At 33.1% G+C, this 20,797-nt stretch overlaps 2 protein-coding genes and 1 long non-coding RNA gene across 4 annotated transcripts in view; 1 reads left to right on the top strand and 2 right to left on the bottom strand.

Moving 5' to 3' along the window:
* Positions 1 to 16,090, bottom strand: part of LOC147071851 (uncharacterized) — a 386,436-nt gene extending 370,346 nt beyond the window's left edge. Inside the window, exon 1 of the long non-coding RNA XR_015070608.1 lies at positions 14,857 to 16,090. This is a non-coding gene — a long non-coding RNA (uncharacterized LOC147071851). The remainder of the gene's footprint in view (positions 1 to 14,856) is intronic.
* The window catches only part of LOC147071847 (uncharacterized), a 383,531-nt gene that overhangs the window by 177,039 nt on the left and 185,695 nt on the right, over positions 1 to 20,797 (bottom strand). The gene's annotated exons all lie outside the window — the stretch shown is intronic.
* LOC147071850 (guanine nucleotide-releasing factor 2-like) overlaps positions 1 to 20,797 on the top strand; it is a 162,562-nt gene that overhangs the window by 72,432 nt on the left and 69,333 nt on the right. The window lies entirely within an intron of this gene.

Below are 20,797 nucleotides of genomic sequence, written 5' to 3'. Positions count from 1 at the left end.
AAAATACCGGTATTTTTGGTATTAAGAAAACATACACGTTTATGTTTTTCGACAATGAATTTAATGTTATTTTTTCATTACCTAATACTATTTTCTATATTAAATTTAGTGTATAAGTTTTACACTGCCAAAACACAAATATGTTGCCTGAAACCAACAAAAGTTAAATAATAATATCGATCCAACGTGATACTTCTAACAAACGGTAAATTTGAGAGATATTTTCCTGTACCCGAACTTATAGTATTTGTATTGTAACTTATAGTATAAGTTATAAAATATGATGATATTATACATATTTATAAAGCTACATAATAAATGAAGGTAGGTACTTTAAGTTGCTATAAAATAGTGTTGTAAATATATTTTAATAGTTATATTTATTGATATGTGCTTCTTTTTTTCTATAATATAATTTTACGAATACGGTATTCATTAAACAATACTGAAATAGCGGTATTGATATATTCATTCGGTATTTAAATCCCTAATTGACTGCTTATTAAATTATAATCAATGTTAAATTTATTAGTTTGCTTATTTTCTTTCTTTTTCATCTTAATATAGGAGAATTTAATTTATGAATTATTATATTCAATAACATCATGAGAACATTCAAACTACAGTGCCACTAACTTATCTGTAGAATTAATTGATAGGGGAGCAACAGTCGATACAGTTTAACATACTTATATTATTTATTGTGGTATATTACTGTCCGCTCTTGAAATAAATTTATGGGACTATACCGTTATTGATCGAAAAACGCATCATGAGGATAAGAGTATGTTCGACTGGTTTTTTTAAGTAATCTAACTTATTCTTTTCTCTATTCTATCGAAGGTTGACGACTAAATTGCAGTGCCCTTATCCTGGGCCCGTCGTAGCAGATCAACAACGCCGTGTATTTGATTTATTTTATAATCCTTCGAATTTGATAGTAATTCTAAAAATAAATTAATATGGTTGGGAAATGATTCTCATTAAAAAAATAATGTGTCATCAATTCACTGTTAGAGTCTGCACAATGCCCAACAGTACATAGGTAGGTAGGTACTTACCTAGTTAAAATGCAAAAAAGTAAACAGTTTAACTTTTCAATGTGCTCTGATTTAAACGTAACAATGTGCTAGAGCGATTTCCCGAACTACAAAGTCGTCTTGTTGTTTGAATCACAACACATTCTATCCCACTGTTACATATTGTATTCTGACCAATTTTTGCAACGCTATCATAATACCGAAGCTATGGGGAGCCATCGATAGAATCGAGCGTTTTCACACAAAAGCGTCAGCGAAACGTTTCGATTTCACGCCTAATCGATTTCCGCGCGATCTTTTTTAGATGCAACACTTTCAATACATTTTCCAATTACGAAATGATTATTATTGGCCTGCTGAAACGTTTCAAAATTAAAACCCGGTGCCGTGGTTGCCTGCCGGCCGGCCTTATCGTCGAACATCTTCGTAGACATAATGGTAATGATTTCACAGAGCTATGGAGCCGACGTCTTTTGTGCGATTCGACCCGCTCATCAGCCGCACTACCTTTCGTCATTAAATCTTCAATTATTACTGCTTTATGCTATTAACGCTTCGGATCCTTGCCGGCGGTATATTTTTATCATAATCCATAACCGAGACTAATTTAATCTACTGTTACGCTCCGGGTTGATCCCTGTAGTTTAGTCATAATGCTAGTAGTGTGGTCATTGCTCGTTAGATAAAAAATAACGGAAAATATTATATACAGGACGTTGACCCATGATTATTTGAATCTGATTTCTAATAAAAATCATCTTAACTTACCAAAGACAGCAATTTGGCATAATCTGGTTTTTTTCGGTATATATTTCTCAAAATGCGTAATAATTATGTAAAAACATTTAATAAATTACGACAGTTTTGTACTGTCACTGTACCATATTATGAAATGATTCGAACGACTCGCATGTCACATTTTCGCATCCGGAGCACTATATAATATGTATCTATGACAGTTAACATACCCTACATCTTACAAACCTTAAAGTTTTTCGGTACTGTTCGGTTATACGGAATACAGCGGAAAACACATTTTGAAAATAGCCGATAAACTGGATTATTTTTTAGGTTAACCTAACAAAACCTAACCTAACCTAACCTAACCTAACCTAACCTAAACTAAGCCAAACTAACAAATAATCCAATTATCGGCTATTTTCAAAATGCGTTTTCCGCTGTATTCCGTATAACCGAACAGTACCAGTTTTTCATATGCACTCTCTGTCTTAGGTATGAAACAAAGTTTTGTTAATTCAAAGCCATTATAATGGAGTTCTACCGCGTAAACACCGATTCAATAGTGCTTTTACATAGTCTAAAAAAGGCGTAACACGAGTCGCTATAACCAATTATTTATAAGGAATAGTACAAAAATTCTCATCAATCACAATTTATATTCAATTTCGATCAAGCCGATAGTATTAATAGGTGCGTCATACTGTTTGCGGTTATTACACTTTCCTAAAAAAAAATAATTGTCATTGTTTTTAGTCAAAATTTTATTCACGTGTACACTTTGATCCCATAAATTTCTTTCTACATTCTCGTACACACTATTGAGTAATATAACTGCGATGCATTTTAAAATTATTTTATACTGTTGAAGAGTATAACTAGATTATAATGAACATAATTTTTATTGTTATTTTAAAGCCTTCGGGTCTCAAGGTGTCAATACACACCATTGCACCGCGAGCCGTGACTAATTCGATATTTTAATTAACAAAAAATCACATCCCTCACCTTCCCATCTCTTTCTTTAATCAGTTTGATGGACGCAAAAGAGAGAGACAGATCTTCTCATCTCTTGATGACGTCGTGAGTCGTGACTCGCGGTTACGATCGGGTGAACTTTCATCTGCGGAAAGTGCAGTTTTGATTGCACAATGTGTTTAGTCGGAAGCGAGCAACTTTTTTTCCTACTGTTGCAATGTCCTGTATACTGGTTTATATTTTTAAGTTTTGATATATTAGTACATACCAAGGAGTATTAAAAGTAGCCGTTGACTTGCTTAATATCGATTATTAATTTAATTTGACCTGACTAGGGTGTCCGGACGACCCCTATTTATGGAACACGTCCCGTTATTTAACATTTTGTCCCACTGTTTCGATAAAGGCTAGCGGGAGACTTCGTTGTCCCGTATTTACGTAATTATTATCGTTAGCAGTCTATATTCATAGCATGTTTGAGAATATGTTTATCGACGTTGCGACACCGAACCAGTATAAATACTATTTATTATACTACATGTTATACATCGACCAATTAGTCTACTGCCAATTCTGTATAAGGTTTTCACGAAAATACTCTCAAACCGTCTCGAAACAGTTCTAGACGAGAACCAACCAAGAGAGCAAGCCGGATTCAGAAGAGGCTACAGTACTATGGATCATATACAGGTCGTCAGGGAAATCATAGAGCGCTACCAGGAATACAAACTGCCATTATATCTTGGTTTTATAGACTATGAAAAGGCGTTTGATTCCATCAAAAAATTCTCAATTATAGACGCCCTTAGCAACCAAGAAATTTCCAGACGCTACATAAACATATTGAACAGTATATACAGTGATGCCACAGCATGCGTGAAACTCCACAAACGGTCGTGTAAATTCTCCATTAACAAAGGTGTCCGGCAAGGTGATACCATTTCACCTAAACTATTCACCGCTACTCTTGAGGACTTATTTAGGAGACTTGATTGGGAGGAAAAAGGTGTTCCAATTAATGGAGAGCACCTCAGTCACCTGCGCTTTGCAGATGATATTGTTGTACTCTCACAGGACCCGAAAGACCTCCAAGGTAGAATGCAAGAACTCGCGGATGTCAGTCAAACGGTCGGTCTAAAGATAAATGTCTCAAAGACAAAAGTGATGAGTAATTGTTTTTCGGACTCTGCGATTATCTGTATTTCTGGCACCCAACTCGAGCAAGTCAGCAGCTACGTCTATCTCGGACAGCAGGTGTCCATAGACGGAAGCATGCACGATGAAATTGCTCGAAGAACAAAGCTGGGATGGAGTGCTTTCGGACGTCTGAATAGTGTCTTCAAGAGTGACCTACCATTATGTCTTAAGCGTAGGGTGTTCAACCAATGTGTGCTACCCGTGCTCACATACGGCTGCGAGACGTGGACCCTCAACACGAGAGATGTCCAAAGGCTAAGAGTCACACAGCGAGGCATGGAGAGGTGCATGTTGGGCATCACGCGAAAGGACCGCAAGAGAAACGAATGGGTTAGGAAGCAGACAAGAGTACGCGATGTAATAGACGTTGCCAAACAGCTGAAATGGAGATGGGCGGGGCACATTGCTCGCCGAAAGGACGGCCTCTGGACAAATGCCGTCATCCAATGGTACCCAAGGGGTACGAAACGGCCACAGGGTCGCCCTAAAAGCCGCTGGGTTGATGAACTGGTAAAGTTCGGCGGAAATACGTGGCAGCGAACGACACAGGACCGAGAGAGTTGGAGAAAGCTTGGGGAGGCCTTCATCCAGCAGTGGATTGACCCCGGCTGATGATGATGATGATACTACATGTTTATTTTACAAGATATATTTACCTCTACGAGATTTATTGTTCTAACCGTAATCGTCGACAGCTCAAACTATTAGTCGTCAAAACCTATGGATTTTCATTGAACATAATTTTATTGAAGAAGGCAACAGTAATTTCTGTTGCATATTATTATAATTAACATCACTAATCATTTTGGTCTGGAGAGTACAAAATACAAACAAAATCATTCCAGATTGTGGGATTATAAGTGTTATCGATCCATTTTACATTATAAAAATATTTAATAAATTGAACAATGCATTTTTTTGTTGATAATGCTGAAAATTTAAACTTCTCCAGAAAATGTCCCGTATTATCATTTCCGAAAAATGGGCGCCATAGGCCTTCACAAAACACTAGCCACATAGCAATCAATGTACTAATAATGATAAAATTATAGTACTGTCTATAATATGCATACAATATGACATTGCATGCTTCACTTATAAATCACTAAACTGACCTAAACTTTTGTGGACTTGCTGAAATCAGATCAACAATAAAATTTTTGTTTCCGTCAGCCCGTCTTTGTGGTCGTAGGTTTGTCGCGATTAATACTGCTATATCCTAAAAATGCGTCCAATAGATTCTTCAATGTTTTCATCAAAATTTGTTATTTCTTTGTTTGAAACATTCATCATCATATTCTCTTAACGTTTGGCAGAGTATTTACGTACTGTAGTACATTCATATTTTCATGTAACGTTTTAATATCCCAGTGAAATCAAATTACACTTTTTTTTTCTACGATAATATCTAAATTAATGTGTAATTGGTGCGATGCGTACGGTTAAACTTTGCGTATTATCTGAAGCAGTGATAATTTACTGAATTACCTTTCACTCTTCGATGAATAAGTAAGTCAAATTACATGATGATTTGATGTAAAAAGTAAAACTACCGTTTTTTTACATAAATTATCATAACACTGTTTGTTCAGTGTGAGCCTTCGTTTCTTTGTAAATCAAGCTGATGGCAATTATTTCACAAATTTTCCTTAGGTCTAGAGCCGTTAAATTAAATTTAAATCCGGTAAATATCTTATTCTGCCATTCTGGCCATATTGATATAATTATACCGTGGGTAGATTGTCGTATCAAATTGCACTAGATATGTCAATCCGTATCATGTATAATTTTTATCAAAGCTCCCATCATAAGGTAAATTGAACCATGTTCTAATGGTGCACAGCGACATATTAACGTAACCACATTTGACAGGAGAAGCAAAATCAATTTATATAATTTATATCATGACTATATCACACGCATTGAATTCGGCCCAAATTTGTGGGCCATACGTTTCCTCGGTTTGTTTGATTGTGGTACTTATAGAAATATGCCTTCCTGCGTTTTACGTTTGCCTTTTAGATTACATGTAAATTGTGCGTATTATATTTCGCCGTATCGCAGTTCACGGTGAGCTGTCTTACCGTAGAGTGATGGCCGTATAGCGTATAGCATTAAGATCACAAAATGACGCGTTGTTTGTGCAGCATCGCGTACAGTAAATGTTTCGAATTTATTAGACTCGCTAAGAACAATAATTTTATATTGATTTATATCAAATATCTGATAACACTGTCATTATTATCAGATATTTGATAGGTACGACTTGATACTTACGAGCACCCACCCGAATTTTATATAAATATATACGATAAGTATGATTGTATTTCTAATTTACTTACCCACCTACTCTTCTGTCTTTCCCCTGTATTCCGATGGTTTTACGTATTTGTATGTGTTTCATTTAGACATGGATTTATTGTCAATACTATACGTCCATCTATTTCATATACAATATAGCTCACGATGAACTGTAATACGGCCAACTGTTTACGTAAAAAAATCCGGATACGTGTTGATTCGGTCTATAAAATTAACACTCATGAACAGTTTCCAAATTATAAGGAGTCAGTACACACTAATTTTATTACTTAATAGTGTTCATACCTACAATATTTCATTTTCTATTTGTAACATAAAGTACCATTTCTTGTAAGATACCTTCAACGATGATTTTTCTACTGCTAAGATGTTCCTTCTACTGATCATTGCTAGATGTGTAGCTATTTATTACCCGGAAACAGTTGTTATTATTTCATTATTATTAAAAAAACTGATCGCATACTTGGGCGGACCGGACCGTGTCCGTTTACAAGTGGCGGAACAATGCTTTCGGAATATGTATTTATTTATTTATATGTGTAGTTCTTTTTGGATTGCAAGAAGGAGGAAGGCTCATTTTCTGAGGCTACTTATTAATATTGTATGATTTGTTACGTATTTTGCGTATTATTAGGCTCCTTTCACCGGCGTCATGGCTCGCCGCCACTATGTCTATTATGACCTCCCACATGGCCAAGTATGGAATGGATATCATTATAGTTTACGTTAAAAAATATATAAGTATAAAAATTATGTCGCTATCTAGTACACAGTCTATTCTTCTGACATCCTTTTAAATCATTCATTACGACCATTACGATCTCTTCAGTGGAAGGAGTTATTTTGTTCAAAAAATATTTTAAATTGTAGAATTACAATGTAATTGAGTTAATTAATTCTCATTCATTTATTTTATATTGTTGTGTCGGTGATAATTGATAATCTTTTAATTTAGTTATTAATTTTGTTCAATCCAGGAATTTATTGCATAAAACAATATTATAAAACGTCATAATATTCCACAATTAATCGTCAATATTATAATCAAGCATTTTGTTCAACATAATGTAAGTACCTACTATATGGCGTACTCCATAAAACTCTGCGCCCATTAACGCCGTCGCATGGATACGTTTATGTATGTCTACCCATATATCTCTCGCGCAGGCATACCGCGCCGACTGGCGTGTATAGCCTTACCATTATATCTTGACTACCGACGTCATTGCGATGATCTGGGGAACTACGAACTCCCCCACACTTTCAAGTATAAATCTACGCCCCCGACCCCCGATAGTCCGTAACACTGCATACAGCGCTATAAAATCGTAGCCAAGATGAATAAATAATGGTTCTAGTTACTAGACTCTTACAGCGAAATGGTCTATTGGCGAGCGGAGCGTAGCGTTAGCCTTCCACCGTAGGAAATGCAGAAGCCAGTTGGCACGCTGTGCCTGCTCGGGGGATAAAAGACGCGAGGAATACATACATAAAAACGCAACCATGCGACGACGTAAATAGACGGCGAGCCCCAATGCAGCATTCTGTTGTAAGCATGGTAAGCTTTCAGATTTGCAGGCAATCATTGTTTTTTGGCAGTAGATACATATTTTAATGATAATGACAGGCGTCCTTAGCACACCATGTGTCATTTGTAAACGTTTAATAATAAAAAACTCAGTATCGAAAGTATGAGTATTGAATGAATATCTTTATCAGCGTCACCTTGAGGTCTAGTGTTACCCCACAAAGGCACACCTGCCTTCACAGAATAATGTATATTGTATCGTAACAAATCTCTATCATGAGCGGACGTTTATAAGCCGCCACAGGTAGATGCTAATATTACTTACCTCCGTATAACAAACTAATAAAACAAAATAGTTGCGCACGATTCCAACAGGTGCCCGACAGCGGACGATCACCTCGGACCTCGGGTGGAATCGATTATTCGGTCGTGGGACCTTAACTATTCTATTGACTTTAAAATTTAATTATTTTAGTCGAAAGCTGTTATTACGATGTTATCATGAATGCACAGGGGTGGCTTATTATTAAATTCAGGGATTGTCGATAGTGGTAAAATTCTTAATGATATCGGTCCTTACTCTTAATACGATATATCTTATAGAAATGATTTGAGTACCTACACATAATATAAGACGTAATGAATTATTTTAAAATATTTAATAATTCCTTGGCCTTGTATTGACAGTGAAGAATGCTTCTTTCACTCCATTATCAGGATTTAAAAAAAAATATTTGTCGTTTCTTTTCTGAATTATGTATATCATTTAATAATACTTGCAAGATAAAAAGAACTTTTTATATACCGCGTTTTTAAATTTTCTGTTGAATCATATAAACTTGACAATTCTCTGTATTAATAATTTAGGACAAATAAGGCAATTGTCAACAAATCATGTTTTTGCTATTTTGCAACAAACAAACAAACAAATAGAGAATACTGAAATGTCATTTTGATTTCCATAGTAACGCACTTATATTTAGTTGCTAGAACCACCCCCTTAGCAACCAATAATAGTGGATTGGATTACGGATTTCTTCCGAAATAACTTTTCATACAAAACAGAATTAACTGAAAATGAATTCAATTCTACTTAAAGATGGCTAAAAGTATTAAAAGAATGCATTGGCATCGTGTTCTGATATATTCTAAAAGTTTCAAATGTCTAGCTAGTCGGGAAGTTAGTTAAAATCGATTGCAAGATTTGTACTGGATAAACAACCACCGGACAAACAAGAATACTAGCTAAGAAAAACGTAGTAAAAAAAAAATGAAGATCACGAATTAGTTGTATTCGCTCACTCTCTTTTGTAATAAAAAACAAATGTTATAGAATTTGATTAATTTTACCAGATTAATTCCAAGTTAATTAATTTATACAGCAACATATTTTAAATTAGGTAGGTGCTTAAATAATATGTTGGAATAATATGAAATTAAAAATACCTATACTCTACTTAACTGTCAATATTTTTATTATCTTCTATCTTTAAGGCCTTTTCAAGCTAATTGTAATCCTCTTAGTCTTATGAGTTCAGTTTCCACTTATTTCTGCAGGAATTAAATATCTCGTCAATCCAACGACCTCTATGTCTATTTCTACGTCTTCGGGTGAATAATTCACATCACTTTAAATCTGTGAAACACATTGACAGTAATTCGACTTTACTTTTCTAAGTATATGGTATAAGAATAATAGATAAACCTGCTAATTGATGGTTACGTTAAATTACTTCCATGGTTACTAAATTGTGGCCGGTGTTTAGGCGGTCGATGTAGTGGTTTTCTGTTTTGTACCGCACTGGGTTCAAACTCCCCGTTTTATATCCGCGATGTGTACTCATCTAGATTAAATTATATCGATTAATCCTAATTACAACACGCCAGGCCGTGGATTATATTTTATTTACGCGGCTTCATAATTATTTCCATTACGAAAAAGATTATAATTAAAATGTAATGTTCAAAATCAATTATTTACAAAGCACACCCATTAGGTGTGTAATTTCTATATGCAAACACAGGAAATTTGATTTTAAAGAAAAAAGATTTCGTTACATAGGTACAATAATTGATTTACCACCGGATTTGTGCAATATTTAATACAGCGCCCGTGTTTTGTTAACTTTTGAAAGTAAGAAACATACTATTGTTATTTATACTTAAGTATGTCTTATCTGTCTGATTTCTGTTAACTTCTGATAATATATCGATACGCAAGTTCTGTACGGAGACAATTGAAAATACCTCATTCTAAGATAAAGGCGTTTGAAATTTTGGGATAAAATTTAATTTTAATTTAAAAGCCTTAATTTTTTCAGGATTTTTATTAGCCAAACACAATCTAACAAACAAACGATTAATGAAATTCTACAGTTTAATAAATAACCAACTCAGACATTCTTGTATATGTTACGCCGAATGTGCGAAATTGAATATTACATGAAATGGGCATAATTTTGCCTAAATCATGAAAAATGCAAGCCCGTTGCCTTATTCATGAATTAGACAAAATATCTGAAGAGTGCGTGAATTCGGCAGTAATTTTTCTGCCTAGTTCATGTATTGGACAAATTAGATAGTAGCGCTACGGTGGTATTTTTTGCAACTAAACTAAATGTATCAAATGCTCATGCATTGGTCAAAATGTACATATATTATCTATGGTCAAAATAGATGATTGCGCTCCGGTGGTGTTTTTTGCAACTAATCAAACTAAACAAATGTGTCAAATGTCATTGATTATAATATAAAAATATACCAATCAATAACTACAATGACGTTCATATCCATTTAATATGCGCAAAAAAAATCTAGAACTATAATATGATAACGGAAGAATTTTATTGAAGTTTTGAAGTTGAAAAGTATTTTCGCGATTTGATTCGTGCTTGGGTATCAAACGTGCAATGGTCGATTGAATGTTTGTGATAGTTTGTTGACACTTGATAGATAACCTCAAAATGGACATTCAGTTGAATAATTTAATTCAGAATTACAAAACCTAACCTAACCTAACCTAATAATAATAATATTATATTATGTCCAATTATAACTAATAAAACCATCCGTATTAAATTTACTTTTTCTTCTGTCATGTTGATAGTTCAAGAATTCCATACCCTGGCTCATGTACTCAGCAGAAAATTTACCTAATTCATGAATAAGGCAACAGGCTTGACTATTACATGAATTAGCCAAAATTTTGCCCATTTCATGTAATAGTCAATTTCGCACATTCGTTGTACCTAACATATATAATAAAAATATTCGTTACTCCCAAAAAGAGTTATTGAATTTTCGACAGATTCAAGAATTTTTTGGCGTGTTTCAATACAGATGGCCACTGTGACATGGCGTCATTAACTCAAAACCTTGAATTTTTGAGTTGTTTACGTATACTTATAACTAGGGTATCAATACTGTGATGAGTGTGACGACAAAACATATAAATCTTCCTGACTGGCTGCGAACGTTTTTTTCCACTGTCTTTTGCAAACTTTGATCGGATATAATTTACTAACATACGTTATATATGCCAGCTTTTCTGGTTAAAAATTAAACAAACCATATTATATGTACCTATGTGGATTTTATGGATTTAAAAAAATGTTTATTAATGAAGGATAATTAACTAGTTTCTAGAAGGAGTCGCATATTAATTCCAGAATTTTGAACGATGTTGAATTGGTAGCAATAGACAAATTAATATTCTATACCTTCGCAGGATTAAAACATAGCTGCACAAACAAGTATTGTTAACTTTTTTTATACACTATGATGTACTATTTATTATGTTCGATTTTTCGTCTAAATAATATTCTAAATGATTGGTCATTTATAAAAAAAAAATGTTTTACAGTTGTAACACTACTATAACGCATTTTCTTATCTCAGTAGTCATAATGAAATGTCATCATATAAAAGTGTGCTGTAATGCGAAATGACTTTTTGTTAATTTATCAGTAGCATCAGTAAACTTTTTCTCAGCTACATTTACATATATTCTGTATAAAAATGTTTGTCCGCCTTCTTTGATATTCATTTTATTTGATTATATAAGTTGTTTTTCATCAATCCAACGGCCGTAGTTCTCCGTTTCTAAATCCAAATCACTAGTTCAATTCAAATTCACGTGTTATATTCAACGTATGTTCGTGTCCCGGACATGATTATACCGAATGGGCTTGACGAATGCCCAACACACATTCTAAAAGAAAGCATTGATAATCGCTACCCTGTTAGCTCCTTATACTATTTATGCGCCTTGACCAAATCTGCAGTACTCTCTTGTCTACTATCCTTGTCTGGTGACGTTGATTTTTTACGACTCCATAGTTTTTCTTCACAATATGTTAGTTACTTATTGTCTCTCCAGCATATTTGAGTTTTCTTTCTTGCATTACAAATATATTTTAACATATACGTAATTAAAGAGTTAGTTTTTTAGACACGTTTTATTTATTTTTAGAGAGGCAATGCGTCATACCCGTTAAATGTTTAGATTAATTCATTGGGGTCACGGTGGTTAGGTAAATAAAAAAATGCAAATCCAATTTGAGGTTTATGTAATAATTTCATTCTCTATCTATAGTAAACCTGTACCTAATTTATTATTTTTTACAACCTGATTCTTTATAAGCAAAGATTTTCGATTGCTAGGTTCCAATGGGACATTCTAACAGCACACTAGTAGGAATATATAAGTATTTTGACACTGATACTTTAATACTACTTACTCTACATCAGTGGTTCTCACGTAAAATTTAACTGTGGCCGCACAATTGACATTGACAGTTCTATGGAAACGTCTGGTGGCCGCACCACATTTCACTTTTGTTGTGATTTTAAAAATTAAAGCTAAATTTTATTTAAGTACTAAAAAATGGATCAATTTATTTATAGACAAGTCCATATAATAAAAGACATTTGAACATTTTAGTACATATCTATTTATTTAAAAATAATACAAATGGAAATTCTTCAATACTACATTTTCGAATGCGAACCGCATGGCTGCTTCTAAGTTTACATCTGTCAACTGGCTTCGATATTTGTTTTTTTATTAAGTGCATTACACTGAATGATCTTTCACAGTATACAGTAGTAGGAAAAATCGACAATATTAATAAGCAATTGTTTTCTACCAATTCTTTGAATTGACTAGATTCTTGGTCAAAGTATAACTTCGACCAAAATTTTTCAACCGTGGTATTATTAAACTGGTTTTTAAGTACTTGGTCATGACTCATTTCCAATATAGCATATTTAACGTTAGCCCAGTTAATTAAATTAAATACTGAAAATCATGTTAATCATCTCGTTTGTAGTCCTATGAAATTTTCATTTCATCATCTGAAAAGGCGAAGTTACGAAGGAAAGACTTAAAAAATCAATTCTTTTAACCTTTTATCACGTTCCAGATTTAGATATTGAAGACACTCTAATATTTTAAGCCTTAATTTTAATTTAGAAGTTGTGTTCGTAACATTTATCTATGAAATCGCTAAAAGAAGATAAAATAGAAAAATTGTCATTTTTAACTTCTGTCACGAAAATAAATAATAATAAATTAATGTTTGAAATATTATTCTGTAAAGCGCTGGTGGCCACCAGGGCCGCACATGAGAACCACTGCTCTACATAACTAAGTTATGTGAAGGTTACAAAAAACATTTTTGATTATTATCAACTTTAGTTTGGAAATAAATAAGTAAATTTCTTATTCGTAAATTATTTTTAACCCATAAAGAACATAAGTAACTGACACTGTTGTCTTACCATTTTCCCGAAATTATCAGGTAATACATGAGTATGACCTACATTACCTGTACTTAGGGCTTCATCTAACTATGCCTGAAGCTGTATCGTGGAGCACGTACGAGATGTTTTTATCTTACCAGATTTCCACTTTTTTAGTGTGTGCTTTTTATAATCAATTATTACTTGGCGTGATTTTTGGTGGCATAATAATTATTGTTTTACCTACTTATTTTTTTAATGTAAACTTGGTCATAGAAAAGTCATTAATTATTTTCATGATTACACATTTTTCATTGTATCTTATTACCAATAATTATTGATATAATATCGAATTCTATATTCTATACAATATCTGAATAGAAAAATGGATGCTTTTTTTTCAGAAATGAGATGAAAAATTTTGATACTTATATTTATATCAATGTAGACAGACATCTTATAAAAATCTGTACCTAATATCACCCTTATTGCAATCTACCTAGAGTTCAGTTTTCAGTACATGTATAGGTACTATGTATGTGTATTTATAAGATCTGGTGTTAGGATACAGACATAATGATGCATACAAAGCAATGAATTTCAGAAATTGACCCTTATTACAGTGCGAGTAGTGTTAATTTTATAGATTTTGTTGTAGAGTACCTATTACAAAAGAATTTTAAAAATATGGGATAATTCTCGCGGACTAAATTTTAGGGCAGACTAAAATTTTGGTGTCATTTTATTTTTCACATGTTTCGTCTATTTCATAATACGTTGGCCCACGATTTTCGAGCGGCTAACGTGTCAACTTATAATGTGGTTCCCAAGTTCGAATTCTGGGTCTGGCAAATACACATTATTTTTCAATGTGTGTTTAGAATCAGAGTAATGACCCAATTTAAGCAAGTGGCTAACATCCATTTCTCGTAAAATCAAAAATCTGTTGATACAATCCTTCACTCTGGAGCCCCATATGTTCTTTTTAGGATCGAACATTGTCAAAAAATCAATAGGTATATTGTATCGGTATTTAAATACTATATTATAAGTACCTCATATATTTATCTCCACGCAAGAGATTTGAGAAATTTGAATTTGTAAAATCTATTAAATAATACAAACTACTGTTTTCTGATACTTACGTAACTTATGTAATTTATGGCGTATAATTTGATTATTCATATTTAAAAATTCATTCAATCATTCGTGACAGTAAGTAAAGTACTCTTTGTATTTAAATTATCAATGAGTAATATAGGTACAAAGCCTTGATTTTCTTTGTGAAAAACGGACAAAACTTGTAGGTACTACGAGGGTGGGTCAATAAGTCCTTAGAAAAGCCGACAGGTGGCGCGACTAGTACTGTAAGCGGTTTGTTTTCATGCAGCGGCACTACCGATTCAGTATGCTGCGAAGTTTCAATCAGATTGGTCGGGTTGTTGTGTGTTTCTCGTACATTTAAAAAAAAAATTTGCTTGTGGAAAATGGAAAAATGGAAAATGGAGAAAATTGAGTTTAGAGCTGTTATTAAGCATTTTAATATAAAAGGGTTAACAGCAAAGGAAATAAAAAATGAGTTGGATTTAGTTCACGGCATATCTGCTCCTTCACTTGCAACTATTTATAACTGGTTAAATGAATTTAAACGTGGTCGTACATCAACAAAGGATGAACCACGCTCAGGACGTCCTGTAGAGGTGACTACACCAGAAATGATCAATAAAATCCACGATATGGTGTTAAGTGACCGAAGATTAAAGTTGAGTGAGATAATTGAGGTTACAGGGATCTCAAAAGGTAGCGTCATTTCTATTTTACATGACAAATTGGGCATGAAAAATATTTCTGCAAGATGGGTGCCGCGTTTGCTCACAGTCGACAATAAACGCAATAGGGTGGTGGCCTCTAAAGCCCTGTTGTCGCTCATGCAACGCAATCCGGATGAATTTTTTCGTCGCTTTGTGACTGTAGATGAAACATGGATACACCACTATACTCCCGAGACGAAAGAACAGTCAAAGCAGTGGATTGCGAAGGCAAACCATGTCCAAAGAAGGCGAAAACCGTGAAATCAGCTGGTAAGGTTATGGCTACTGTATTTTGGGATGCACGTGAAATTATTTTCGTTGACTATTTGGAAAAAGGAAAAACAATAACAGGGGATTATTATGCATCTTTATTGGACCAGCTAAAAAACAAAATTGAAGAAAATCGGCCTCATTTAAACAGGAAAAAAATCCTCTTTCATCAGGACAATGCCCGTGTTCACACATGTTTACGATCAATGGCTAAAATTGAAGAATTGAAGTTCGAATTGGTCGACCACCCACCGTATTCGCCAGATTTAGCCCCTAGTGACTTTTTCCTTTTCCCAAACTTAAAAAAATGGCTAAGTGGACAACGTTTTTTTTCAAATGAAGAAGTCATCGATCGGACAAATGCTTATTTTGAGGACCTTCTGAAAACTTATTTTTCTGACGGTTTAAAAAAAATTGAGAAACGTCTAACCAAGTGTATTGAGCTCCAAGGAGATTATGTTGAGAAATAAAAAAAAAATACAAAAATAAAAACTGTTTTAATGCTTTTTTCTAAGGAATTATTGACCCACCCTCGTATTTTGTTCGTAATGAAATGCAAAATATCTTTGGATATATAGATATAAAATAAAATGATAGATTTATAATCAGAACAAGTAGGTACCTATACCTACCTACATCTATTATCTTCACGGCATACATATTATTATGTTGTTAAATAAGATATGTACTTATTAATAATTGTATTTGCGTTCATAATATTTTTGTTTGAATGTTAGGTATATCGCTTCAGTTCGCCTGATTGCAGTAGACGTAGCAAAAAACGGTTAAATACCAATTACATGCATGAAAGGTATGTATTAAGTGTGTTATTTAAAACACGTAACATGTATACGATTACCTGGTGGGAATTTTTCTATATTATACGGTGTACATTATCGAATACAGATGAAATAACATTTATTTTGTTGTAATCCTGTTTATTATAATATAATGCTGGTAGGATAGGATATTCATATTTGTTTAGCACATAATATGTCACCAATTAGTGAACGAGAATTTTTATAATATTTATTTACTACACCTGCTATGTTTAATTTGTTGTTTAATTTTCCAGTAAAATGGTATTCGATGCGCCAAATTTATGTCAAGTGTGTCAGTCCAGTCTCCACACCCTATTCTTGATTTTTTGGTTATATCTTTTATATTAAAACTGCCATTTTAAAGCTAGAGAATACCGTTTGTTAATTTTGATAATATTGTCCTTTACCTCGTTTGTTATTATTTTGATATATCGCATCCATCAATAAAATTTAATGAAAATAAAATATAACTCTCCGCACCTAATCCCATATTTAGATTAGAGTACGTAGTGTATTATTAGGTATTAAGTATTAGTATTTTTCATTATTATAATAAAAGTTAATATTCTATAATTGCGAAAAATGTATCGTAAAATAAATGAATTAATTGAAATATTTGAATTGATTTTCATAGATCACTAAATATTAAAATTTAGTACAATTCTACATTTGGTTCATTCTACTCAACTGTTGTGGGGAGCAATGTAAACTTTTAATCTTTTATGTGAAACAGAAACATTCAAATTCATATTATTACTTAATAATTACTATTATTTGTCTGCTTTGTATTTTCGCGCTTCTATATCGTGCAAATTATTAAACATGTATCTACCTATAGTCCTATATCGACGTTATTGTATAATGTCACGGTGATATTACAAAAAAAAACATTTATTTGACATTCATTGCGTTTGCGTACATACATTACATACTCATTCCATACATGGAATATTTTCAATGTAAAGGTTAATTTTTTGATTCTCACGTCCATTTTTGCTGCAAGTCACGTAATTATCTCTTCAAAAATAATTATTACTAAATGGTTTATCTCCAATGTATTAATTACCTACATATATACTTTTTTACACAATGTCTCAGACATAATAATCATCTTTCATAAAATCGTGATCTTTATATTATTGATACAAGCATATAAATTGCGTGCCTTTATACTGTCAGGCATTTTTTCTTGTCCTATATAATAATATATATATATTCTATATTAATACAATAATTCTTCATGAATTATTAAATAGGTACAATTGAGCTATCTTACAACATTTTTTCATCATCATCTTCATCAACATCATTTCACAACAACTTTTTAGTTTTTAATAAAAAAGGTTTTAAATTTTAACTGAAACTTCTCAATGTACAATCATTGTTCGTAGCTGTGAAGGTCTGGCAATTTTACATAATGTTGAAACGCCCTTGAAACAATCTAACAACTGAAGAGAAAAAATATCTAGTAATTAAAAACCAATGTGTTACTTTTCTGTATCATTTTTTCTCATTTATACTGTTTCTCTGGCCGGTATTAGACAATAAAATAAAGATATTTTTCAAATGTATTTTATAAATTAATAAAAACTTTTTCAGTAGGTAGCTATAATAGTCTATATTTTATAAAATATCTTTTATTGAAGCACGATATTATCTTTTACCAAAATTTTATTTAGTATGGGTTTAAAGTGTTTTCGGTCACCGCTGCTTTGACAGTTCGTTTCAAAACGGAAAACAGTAAAATTGCGTCATGTCGAGGTATTGATTGTAGAATCCGAAATATATGAAATACTAGTATTAGGTAGGTAACTTAATATTCGCCACACAAAAAATATAAATTAAAAGATACAAAACATATAAACGTACAGGCCAACATAGAACATTCGTCAATTTTTTTAAAACTTATCTTTTATAATGGTAAAATATATTTTATAGATTACTGGCCTTAGATCTACAATCAGTAGTTTCAATTATATTGTAGTCGGGTAGTGGCTTTGTTACATTATGTTGATCGACAATCACAATAAGTGTTTATTTCCAATTCAAGGCTTTTGATATCGGTGGGCTTTTTTAACAAACTGCCTGACCATTCCATTGTGTTATCATTAACTTTATCTATTTTTAATGGCGAGACTAATACTTTTCCACTCCCATTTCCCTAACAGTCGTGGGTAAATAATTTGCATCAGCCATTTTAGGCTGCCTGCGAACGTATCAATTATAATATTAAAATGAAAATGATTAAGTACCTATCTCGTGAATAATAATGTTATTTTGATTTGGTCTGCTTGCATGCTTGTTGTACGTAGCAAAATGATTGTTGTGAAGGCCGCCCAAAGACGGACAACCAACAATTAAGTCCGAGGCAAAATGAGTTACAAAATCAATGCATCACATTTAACTTTGCCGTAAGTCTCCTCATTGATTTGTTCCCGTCTTGTAGGAACAAATACTTATTAAGAAGCGTGTCGACTTTTCCGCGAGGTGTCTTTAGTACATGTTGATTCCGTCCGTGGTACTGAAATGATTAAATTACAATTAGGTATTACGTGAAGACTATGCTGTTTTTTGCTTTCTGTACCTACGTATGATACCTACCTCATTTTTTTACCTACCGCAGAAATAATATTTTTTTAATCTATAGAAATTGTGACATAATAATACATATGTTCTTATACCACAGAATAAAGTCGGCCTCATCTTATAATTTTAAGATTTTATGACCGAAAAATTCATAATTAATATATTGTGAAAGGAATTTTTAAAATTTAAAATTTTATTAATAATTAATCTCAGACTTTTATGTTTTCGACGTCTAATCCGGTGTCGAAGCATATTGATGTGCTTTGCGGCCTCGGTGTATTTATTATAACTCAGGATAGCTGCGCCGTTGGCATATTCCATGATACGTTTCCCATGCTATCATCATCAATAATCGTTGGGATATCGATCAGTCAACGAACATTGTGCAATTCGACTGACCGCTCCTCATAAACCGACGACGTACCATTATTTACCAACCAATAAAAAAAACATTTTTCTTACGAAACCGCATTGTGTTGGATTCTTACGCAGAGGCTATCATCATCGTCATGATCTTCACTTTGAAGCGGCAAAATAAATTGAGAAATCAAATCAAAACCATTCATTCACCTTTAGTATCTACTGTCCGACTATAGAGATCGGAGATTGGAAAATTAATTGAATACACGTGTTATTGTTAAATGCGTATGAAGTGTTATTAGTACATTGCATTGAAATGCCTTGATACGGATCATCATCATTCGTAGCGTATCAGCACGAATTGGGGCCTGGTCTTCTCCAGTCGTCGTCCTCCAATATGAGATGCCGAATGTTCACTTGGGCCTCCTAACACTCCTTCGACGAGATGCTTTGCATCACTGAGCTGGTCGATCCACATACATTTGTTGTATTTGATCAGCCCACCATGGTCAGGAATTTTTATGCTTTGGATTATGCTGGGTTCCCCAAATTACTCGCAGACTTCGTGGTGTGACATATGCATCAAACCAAACCTCATAGATTCATTCTTGGTTAAAACATATCGCTCTCATAACAGTGGGATATAATATCAGTTTTCTTCAACCTTTTTACCAATACGTCACACTTGACCCTCTGTGAAACTCCGCTGGTACGTCGACATAATGATTACTATAAAAAATGGCGACACATATAGTTTAACCTTATTTAAATAATTCATATTTTCCGTATTTCAAATGGTAACGAGTTGTCAGAAGTAACGTTTCTATTTAAAATTAACCATTTAATTAACTTAAAATTTGTTAAAATAATAAAATTAAAAAACAGTTTATTAAATAACACCAAGTGAATGATATTTATTTTCCAAAACTAAATTTCGATTTGAAACAGTGATCTTGGCAAGCCCAAAACAATGATTACCTAATTGTTCTTAGTTTGCCGACCATTGGTCATGGGGTGTGATGTTAGAGGGAAAATTTGCGCTTTATAGTTTTTTTTTTAACTTAAAATTCGGTTGCACATTATGTGGACACTAGTGGCTCACCGATTGAAAAACAGCGACCATAAGTGGTAGTTCAAATATCAAAGTATGTATTCTAAATAACTGTTGAACGATAAGTATTGTACCTGCAAGAAAATCAATTGTACCGATTTTATGGAAGTTGAATATTCCAGGAAACTTGGAAAATCTCGTTATTGATTCGGCATTTCATATCGGCGTTGTTTGTAAAACCGTATGTTAGCAGGGAAGCAATTATTTTAGAATTTAAAAATACTATAGATTGTTTACATTGTACGAGAGAATCATTGCGTTTCGTGCGTTATCAAATACAATACAATATCTCT

This window comes from Rhyacophila brunnea, unplaced genomic scaffold (assembly GCF_057557595.1).
Source record: "Rhyacophila brunnea isolate RB1 unplaced genomic scaffold, BYU_Rbru_1.0 scaffold_2, whole genome shotgun sequence".
NCBI lineage: Eukaryota > Metazoa > Arthropoda > Insecta > Trichoptera > Rhyacophilidae > Rhyacophila > Rhyacophila brunnea.
Note: the sequence above shows the minus strand (reverse complement) of the source record. Positions and strands in the feature narration are given on the sequence as shown.